Source organism: Myotis brandtii, unplaced genomic scaffold (genome assembly GCF_000412655.1).
Source record: "Myotis brandtii unplaced genomic scaffold, ASM41265v1 scaffold45, whole genome shotgun sequence".
NCBI classification, from domain to species: Eukaryota; Metazoa; Chordata; class Mammalia; order Chiroptera; family Vespertilionidae; genus Myotis; species Myotis brandtii.
The window spans coordinates 4887644-4897482 of NW_005367209.1; the positions used below are offsets into that span (position 1 = coordinate 4887644).

The 9839-nt window shown below is 41.1% G+C and overlaps 1 protein-coding gene across 1 annotated transcript in view; it reads right to left on the reverse strand.

Annotated features, from left to right (window-relative positions):
* Nucleotides 1-5966: 5966 nt before the first annotated feature.
* LOC102244543 (chromosome unknown open reading frame, human C20orf196) overlaps nt 5967-9839 on the reverse strand; it is a 79366-nt gene continuing 75493 nt past the window's right edge. Inside the window, exon 4 of the transcript XR_001363789.1 lies at nt 5967-6561. The gene's annotated coding sequence lies outside the window, so the exon portion shown is untranslated. The remainder of the gene's footprint in view (nt 6562-9839) is intronic.

The window sequence follows — 9839 nt, forward strand, 5'->3', positions numbered from 1 at the left end:
GGGGTGATGGGAGTTGCCTAAAGGGAAATGGTTTAGTCACAGAAAAGTGAACCTGAATTAACCCCATTCTTGAATTCACCAAAGGACTCCGTGAAATGGATAGACAGCATCTCCAAAAGCTGGAGCAATTTGTTTGCATAATTATTCAGCGCTTTATTGTGGTCCTCTGAACACTGTTTTGACAGTGGGGATGTACAGGGAGAAAGGAAACAAAGAGTGTATAAGAGGCAGAGTGGCATACACACACGTACCTATTCTCTGCTCTCTCCCCCCCTTCCACTCTCTCTAAAAATCAATGAAAAAAAATTTCCTTGGGCGAGGATGAACAACAACAAATAATAAAAATTTGAAAAAGAAAGGGATCCACCGAGGGATCCATTAATAAGCAAGACCAGGAAAGGCTAGCAGCAGGGTTAAAGGGTGAGGGAAGGTTTCTGGGAGCAGGATAGGAGCCGGTCACAGATGTCACACAGGGATTGGTCTGTGTGGCTTGTAGCTGTTGCCATGTTGTAAGGATGTGCTCATGGCCCTGTATAGTGAGGCATTCTCCCAAACAAAATAAATATCAATAACTTTATAACCTCTTATGACATACTTTATACTTTATGCAGATCCTAAGCGTGGTGTTCCAAGAAATAACTTTTGGAAGCAAAATAAGTTCATCAACTGGTGATTTTGAATTGTGATTTTTTGTGTGTGATGCTGTTAAACTTGCTGGGTTAGATTTGAATGTTAAATTATTCAAAATCATGGAATTTTACAACATTTGGATATCTGCTATAGGTTACAGTTCTTTATAAAGACTACTAAACTGTTATTTCTTATTTATTGAAAATATTTTAATAAATCCATAATAACGAGTAAAGAATTTCTGATGTTTCACTTCCAAGTCCCAAAGATTCATATTTTTTGAGAATTTAGAAACACCACAATGAATGAGAGTCTGTTTTGAAACTTTGCCTAGGGTCAGTTTTTTTCCTGCAGGAAAAATACTGGTCTCTAAGAGGCACAGTTCCTACAGGGAAGCAAAGTTACTTAGTAAATGCCACAGGCTAAAGAAGCCGCAGGGATTTGTTCTTATTTTGTCTTATCTCCCATGTTCTCAATTTCATCAAGAATCATCATTGTACCTTTGTCTTGGCCGAGAAGTCAGCTCATATGCTTAAGGAGGCTTCAATGAATGTGGCAACCTGAGCTGCTGTTTGGTCTGGAATCACAGGTCTTGTTAACTACTGTGAGGCCCAAAGAACCCAGGGCGAAATCACAGCCGCACGTGTCAACTGCATGTTTTCCAGCCCAGCCCAGTTCAGATGGAACAAGATGTGAACAAACACAGCAAGTTCTCAAAGTACAGTGATTGCTTCTCTGAGAATAAATGATTTTTATCACCATATCAGAGATAATTGAGCCTGCTCTCTGGTTCTGGGAGGCTGGCCAGCAAAGGCAGGGCATGAATGAAATTCATCAGGCACAGGCTTAACTTCTCACTTCAATTCATGTCCTTTGAAGTCAGAACGAAAAGGCTCATCCTCTTACACTTTAGGGAGTGTGATTAACAGTGGTCAATCTCTGTTCCACTCACATTTGTGTATGTGGCCAGAGGAGGAGAGAATTAAAATTATTCATGTCCTTTGAAGTCAGAACAAAAAAGCTCATCCTCTTACACTTTAGGGAGTGTGATTAACAGTGGTCAATCTCTGTTCCACTCACATTTGTGTATGTGGCCAGAGGAGGAGAGAATTAAAATTAAATATTCATTTTAGATTAAATGTACTACTCATTCTGATGTAACAAGCATTTTTGTATGTAGCTTGTGATGTTATGATTTATAACAAATATGTATTTGGTCTTTGTCCCTGTTTCTAGCACAGAGCTCCTAAAACCCTTCAAATGTCTTAAGAGCGATAAAGGTGTCTTGATATTCACAACAGACCCTTTTTAATCACACCTGAATTTATTATGTTAAGTAGGTGACTTTTAGAAAGCACCAAAAATGGGGGCTGGTTGCCAGAGAAACCAACCATATGATTGGAGGTTTGGAACTTTTAGTCCCATCCACCTGACCTCTGGGGAGGGGAGAGGGCATGGAGGTTGAATAAATCACCAATGGCCAATGATTTAATCCAGCGATTTTCAGCATTTTTTACCTTACGGCACACAAACTAATTACTAAAATTCTTTGGCACACCAAAAAATAGGTATAATCTTGATTCATTCACACTGACAGCTCTTGTTGTGTTGGCTGTTGTCATTTTTTTTATCTGACAATCTAAGGGAAAAGAGGTCAGTGCCCCTGACTAAATAGTCAGTTATTGCATGTTTCAAAATTTCTTGTGGCACACCAGTTGAAAATGGTTGATTTAATCAGCCACGCCTATGTAATGGAGCCTCCCTATACACCCAAGAGGAGGGCATTTGGAGAGCTTCCAGGCTGATGAACCAGAATGCATCCACTTGCCACACCGTGCTGGGGCCCAGGCTCCATGAAGACAGAATCTCCTTTGTTTGGTACCTAGAGATATGTATCTCTTCTTCCAGCTGTTGATTCATATCCTTTGTAATAAATTGGTAATCTAGTGAATAAACGGTCCCCTGAGTTCTGTGAGTCACTCCAGCACATTAATCAAACCTACGAAGGGGTTGTGCAAACCTTTGATTTATAGCCAGTTGGTCAGAGGCAAAGGTAACAACCTGGATTTGGGATTGATTTCTGAAGTGGAGGGCAGAGGAGGTGATGGGACTGAGCCCTCTACCTACAGGATCTGATGCTATCTCCAGGTAGATAGTGTCAGAATTGAGTTGAATTGTAGGACACCCAGCTGATGTCTAAGAATTGTTTGGTGGTGAGGGGACCACTCTCCCACACCCCCAAATACACTAGAATTGGGTGATCAGAATTGTTACAGTCAGATGAGGGAAGAATTAAAATTGAAATTTAATTTTATATTAAACAGACCACTCATTTTGATGTCACAAACATGCTCTGAGCTGCTAATTAGATATTCAGGTAGATGTAGATGTAAATGTAGATGATGGACATGGTGAAGTAGGTGATGTGGTTGATATAGACCCTGTATATGCTGTAGCTGTGGCTGTTGGTGACACAGATGTAAAGGCAAATGTAGATGATGTAGATTGTGGGGCGCGGCTACAGTGTTTTGGCCAGGTTCAAGCCTTGGACTAATGAAAGGACAGGGTCCTCTCATTGCCACGTGCAAGTCCCAGCTGGAGGGCAGGCCCTCCCAGCACAATTATAGCCAACAGCTATAGTTGTAAGCTTGAACCTATGGTCCAAACATGTGGCCCCACGTGCCTTGTGCTAGAGTTCAGGTGCATGTAGTTGAGTAGGGTTGGAACTCACGAGAATGCTGTAAACAACGTGATCACGCCCCTACTTTGCCTCGTGGCATCTGCTATAAAATAAAGACATGGCTTGTGGGTGCTGGCGCTGTCTCCTCATCAGGGAGCAGCGTCCCACCGAGACCCAGCTATTATTCTCTTGTCCGTCTTTCCTCAATCCTTTCACCCCCCACTCGGGATCACCCTTGATCGTGCTGGCGTGGCACAGTAGATCTAAATACAGATGTAAGTAGATATCGATATAGATGCAGATATGCATGGCATAGTTGTAAACATGGATGCAGATGGTGTGGATGATATTGATTAGGGTTTCTCAACTTCAGCACTATTGATCATTTGGGCTAGATCATTCTTTGCTGTCAGGGGCTGTCCTGTGCATTTTTCTATATGCCAAGGGCACTCTCTGCACCACAAGTTGTGACAATAAAAAAATGTTTCTGGATGTTGCCAATGTCCAGGTGTAGATGATTGAAGAGTACATACAATCATATAGCTCTAAACATAGATATCGATGACATACTTGATACAGATAATATAGATGGTATAAATGTCAGTTTTATGATCTGGGCAGGAAACTGTAGATGTTAATGATGCAGATGACATAGATTAGGTATTGGTTATGAAATAGGTATCTAGATAGATCAATATGAAAATAATTTTCTCAACTTAAATTTAAGTTCTTTGAAGGTAGGAACCATGACTCTATAGTCATATCTCCCAGAGCAATTTGGAAGTATTCTTTAATGATCTGTTGGTTATTTAATTAGTTCTACCTCTTAAGAGCCAATAAAATTATCTTTTGTATTTCAAGTATGTTTTCTATTAAGAAAAGAGATTGTCTTAGGAACGTTTGTGGTAATTTAAAATTTCAAGTTATAAATGTATGTGGGTAGATATTTAATACACTTAAAACCTATCCTGCATATATTTCCCCAACATTTTATTATGAAAAATGTCAAATATGCAGAAAACTTGATAAAAATTTACAAGTAAGACCTGCATACCTACCAGATTTTACCATTAACATCTACCTTTAGCTCTTGAATATCCATCTGCCCACCATCTATCCATTCATCAATCAACCTTATTTGTTAATGGGCATTGTTGAACTTGCATGCTGAGTTGTGTGTTTGCATTGGTCCATAACTGATTGGAAACTAAATAAGGGTCCTTCACTACTGATCACTGAAGAAGCAATGCTTTAGCGCACACACACACACACACACACACACACACACACACACACACCACACACACACACACACACACACACACAGGAGAGTGAGGGGAACAATAAAAAGAATGGCAGAAAGCTGATTGCTATTGAACCTAGGTAATGGGCAGGTAGCACAAGTCTCTCTACTTTTATGAAGGTTTTAAAATCCACATCCTTTGGTTTATTAAAAAGTAAAACAAACAAACAAAAAAACAAAAAAAACCCCAAACTCAGCCTGTCCATGGAGATATTTTAAATATACACATTTTCAATGCATATATTTATAGCTAAACATAAAGTGTATGCATGTGTGTGTGTGTATGTGTGTGTGTCGAATAAAACAATATAGAAATGATACATAGAATACATAGTTCACACAGGGATTTTATGTAATGGTTCAAGTAAAACTTTATAGAAGTCTTAGGTGGGTAAACAAACAGAAAATAAGTTCCTGGATCATGAGCTCGGTGAGCTTTTATTATATAATAAATTCTGCTTATGTAATAAACTCTTTGAGGCCAAGGATCCTGTGAGATACCACTTCTGTGTCTCCACAGCACTTAATCCAGGGTACTGCAGAGTAAATGGTACTTAATAAACATTGGCTGATGGGCTACACTCAGGAAATGAATTGTGATGAACAGTAGTTTCATTCTCCATGCAATAACGCCACACCGCTCAATCAATTGGAAAATCAGTTTCCTGAATCCGCCCTCATGGAGATTTGCACAGAATGTTTGAGCCTGAGGGGGACTTGGAGCTTTGCTAATGTCCTCATTTTGCAGAAGGAAATGAGGCCCAGAGGGATTATATGAGCCTCACTGAACATCCCACTTGTTAATGGCCGAGTTGTTGCCTCTGACGCCTACACTTGGACTCTTGCTTTTGCCATGATGTCTCTCAGAAGGTACAATTCCACCTCCCACCCCCACCCCTTGCTCCTGGCTTAAAATTCATGGCTTCAGTTACAGGAAAGAGAAAGAACTTGTCAAGCTGGCTCCACCAGGAGGCTGAACAGGAGACATGACTGCAGAACAAGCTCATGATCAGTGTTTGCCCATCACTGTTCTGTGCTGAGCCTGGAGAAGATAAGCGCTCTGTCCATTGGAAGGAAGATGGACACATGTTAATAGAGGATGGTCCTGCTGTGTAGGATTAAAGCATAAATCAGTAGAGCAGAGCTGTGGGGGCTGGAGAAAGGATGGAATGTTTTGGAGGCCATAGAGCAGCGGTTCTCAACCTGTGGGTCGCGGCCCCTTTGGGGGTCGAACGACCCTTTCACAGGGGTCACCTAAGACCATCGGAAAACACATATGTAATTACATGTTGTTTTTGTGATTAATCACTATGCTTTAATTATGTTCAATTTGTAACAATGAAATTGGGGGTCACCACAACATGAGGAACTGTATTGAAGGGTCGCGGCATTAGGAAGGTTGAGAACCACTGCCATAGAGCTTGGATATAAGGTTCTAGGACTGAGGAGGGGGCAGGACAGCCAGGTTAGAATAGTGTGGACCTGGGTCTGTGCTTCACCCTGTGGGTGTTAAGGAGCTTGGGAGGTTTCTGTGGGAGACGGGATGGGATCCAGTACTGACTGGATTTAGGAAGACCAATGTGTGAGAGAGGCTGGCAGCAGGGAGAACCTTGAGGAGGGCTTTCCGGAGATGAAAGCTTGGAGCAGGTGACAGCAATGGCAAGAGGAAGAAAACGGCAGATATAAAAATGGTTTGCTCGGGCCAATGTTTCTCAAAAAGCAATGAGAGAATAAGGCCAGTGGGTTGCAAACAGGCAAACATGCCTGAGTCTGGTCCACAGCTTCTTGGACTGAAGAATCATTTCTCCCAAAGGGCTGTCATTTGGATCACCATAGCATGTTCTTTCTCTGAACTTGAACTTGTTGGGAACATTGAGTTCTCTGACCCATAGGGAGAGTGATGTTCCCGTGGAGAAGAAAGTGGAGGGAGGCGCCACTGCAACGTGACCTGAGAGAATGGAAATAGAGGGAGGAAAAGATGATTAAAATACCAATAGTGTCATCTGCAACTTTTGTAGTCTTATTTTTTACATTTAGATCTCTAATCCATCTGGAATCTGTGTTTGTGTATAGTGTGATGTGAGGATCTGTTGATTGGATATTTAGGAATTCAAACTTTACGAGTATTTTGAAATGTTACCCTTAACACATACTAAATTTCCATGAATATTTTCTTATTCTCTTGCTTAAAATCCAGAAATCATTTCCTATGGCCTTTAGAATAAAATTCAAATTCCTTGCCCTGGCTTAAAAGGCCCTCACCTGCTTCTGAAATTCACCTGCTATTCTGCCCCTGTATGCTGTGCTCCAAACACGGGACTTCCTTCTGTCCAGCTTGAGCTCATTTCAGGCTGAGTTTCGCACCAGCTCTGCAAATGCTCCTTCCTCTTCCCGATGCTCCACTTCAGCCTTTGTGCAGCTGGTTCTTGTGAATCCTGCAGCTCTCGGCTCAAAGGCTACTTCTTCAGTCTTTCTCAGACCACCCAGCCTAAAGCGCCCACCCAGGCACTAACCACCTCATCCTTGGTGACCCCAGAGCATCTAGAATTCATTTTGATATCAGGAGTGAGGTGAGGAGTCAGGCTTTTTTACTCTCCCCTTCCAGTGTGGGAAGCCAGTTACTTTAAGACCATTTGAAAAAGAAAAGAAAAGAAAAGAAAAGAAAAGAAAAGAAAAGAAAAGAAGAGGAGAAAAGAAGAGACCATTTGCTAAAAAACTTAATCTTTTCATTATGCACTTGAAATGCTAGCTTCATCATATACTCAGTTTCCGCTTGCATTCATATCTATTTACGGACTGAATTCTTTTTCTTTTCTGTTTTATTGCTGCTTTAATTATTGTAGAGTTAAAATGTTTTCATATTTGATAAGTCTAGACCCTGCTTTTTAATCTTCTGGCCATTCACGCATGCTTTGCTTTTAAAAAAGATTTGCACTATGGGTGCAAGGTAAAGAGAGGCAAAGCTAGATGTGGGTTCACCTGATGGCAGTTTCTCACAGCATTCCAGGAGAGAGACGGTGGGAGACATAGAATAGCTTACCTAACCCATTGTATTCTGAATTTCAGTCATTTCCAGTATACCACTTTTATAATTTTTGACACACCTATATGTCCCCTGAGCTATTATTAACACTTTCAATAGTTCAATTCACTTTTATATTTTAAATATTTATATTAGGCTTATCCTATGTAATATCTGTAGAAGCATAGATTAGACATAGTAGTTATATTTCTCTAATATATTAAACTGAATAGACAACAATGAAAATAAACATTGTCTGTGCATAGACATTATTTTGTGTACTACCAGCAGTTTGAGAAACACTGGTCTGAGCAAACCAGTCTCCTCAGTTTTCCAGATGAAAATTTCCACTCAGAAGGGGCCACAGGGACTACCTGCTCACAGCTGTCAATTGCATAGGTGGGTTCAGTTTATGAAAATCATCAAGATGTTTACTTATAAACACTTTCTACAAGATTATTGTAACCCAATAAAAAGTTTTCCAACTAAGCTTTAAAGTTTTGAAAGTATTACTGTGTTGTTTTGTGTTAATAAGATCTATTACCTGTGGCCCGGCCGGTATGGCTCAGTGGTTGAGTGTGGACCCATGAACCTGGAGGTCATGGTTTGATTCCTAGTCAGGACACATACAGGGGTTTTGGGCTGAATCCCTAGTGGGAGGCATGCAGGAGGCAGTTGATCAATAATTCTCTCTCATCATTGATGTTTCTATCTCTCTATCCCTCTCCCTTCCTCTCTCAAATCAATAAAAACGTAATTTAAAAAAAAAATCCATTACATGTGCCCTTACATAGGTCAAGCAAAGAAATAGACTAATGAAGTGAATAATAGTTTCATGAAGTTAAAACATGGCAGCATTTCTCTTCTTTGGCGTTCCTGCAAGCAAATCCATCCTCCCCAAGACCAAAGGGCTACAGGTGGTATCACAGGCCAGTCAGAACCTTGGTAGGATGGTAATATGTCAGTGAGTGATGTGTAGGGCAGAATTAACTAATAATGCCAAGGGTCAGAGCCTCAATGTCGTTTCCTCTTAGTCTTTATTGAAGGTAAACAGAGATAAATGGAAAATGCCATCCTGACCCACGGAGATCAAATTAAGGCACGAGATTGCAGGGAATCAGATATCTTGTTCTGACCTGTCACAAGCACTTACTCAGATACAAACAAGAACAGGCCACACTCCTTTTTTTACCATCAGGTGCTTCTGGCTTTTAGACTGTGTTAATTCTCTGCTTTTAGAGTCTAACCGCTGGCTGAGAGCCCACAGCACTGATGAAGTTAACAAAATTATTGACACTAAAATCTCACTGCCCAAGAGAAGCTGCTGCCTCCGGGCATGGAGAGTCAAATAGCTTATATCTTTTGTCCTTTAAAAACAGTATAAAAGAGCAGCTTGGGCGGCAGGAGACCGGGCAGTGGCCTGGCAGCCCAGGTTCGCCCAGACACTAGGCGCCCAGGCCCTCAGGCACCCAGCACGAGCCCAGCCCGCCTCCACGATGCCCAAGAGGAAGGTCAGCTCTGCGGAGGGGGGGCCAAGTAGGAGCCCATGAGGAGGTCGGCCAGGTTGTCAGCCAAACCTGCTCCTGCAAAAGTGGAAATGAAGCCCAAAAAGGCGGCAGGAAAGGATAAATCTGCAGACAAAAAAGTGCAAACCAAAGGGGAAAGGAGAGTAAAGGGAAAGCAGGCCCAAGTGGCTGACCAGGAACCTAAAGATCTACCTGCGGAAAACGGAGAAACTACTAGTAAAAACGACTAGTAAAAACGAGGAGAGTCCAACCTCAGATGAAGCAGGAGAAAAAGAAGCCAAGTCTGATTAATGTCACATACCATGTCTTATCAGTGGTCCCTGTCTCCCTTCTTGTACAATCCAGAGGAATATTTTTATCAACTATTTTGTAAATGCAAGTTTTTCAGTAGCTCTAGAAACGTTTTTAAAGAGGAGGGAATTCCACCTCATCCCATTTTTTAAAAAGAGTAAATGCTTTTTTTTTTAAAGAGGTGAAATCATTTGCTGGTTGTTTATTTTTTTTTGGTACAACCAGAAAATAGTGGGATACTGAATATGGGAGACTTTGATTGTCTTGGGTGTCAGCTTAACATTCCATTGATGATGGTAGTTTTTATATCCTGTAATACAAAGCATACTAACTGGCAATTTGGAGTCAGTCATGCATTTGCTATGTCTTGAACATTTTAAATTACTT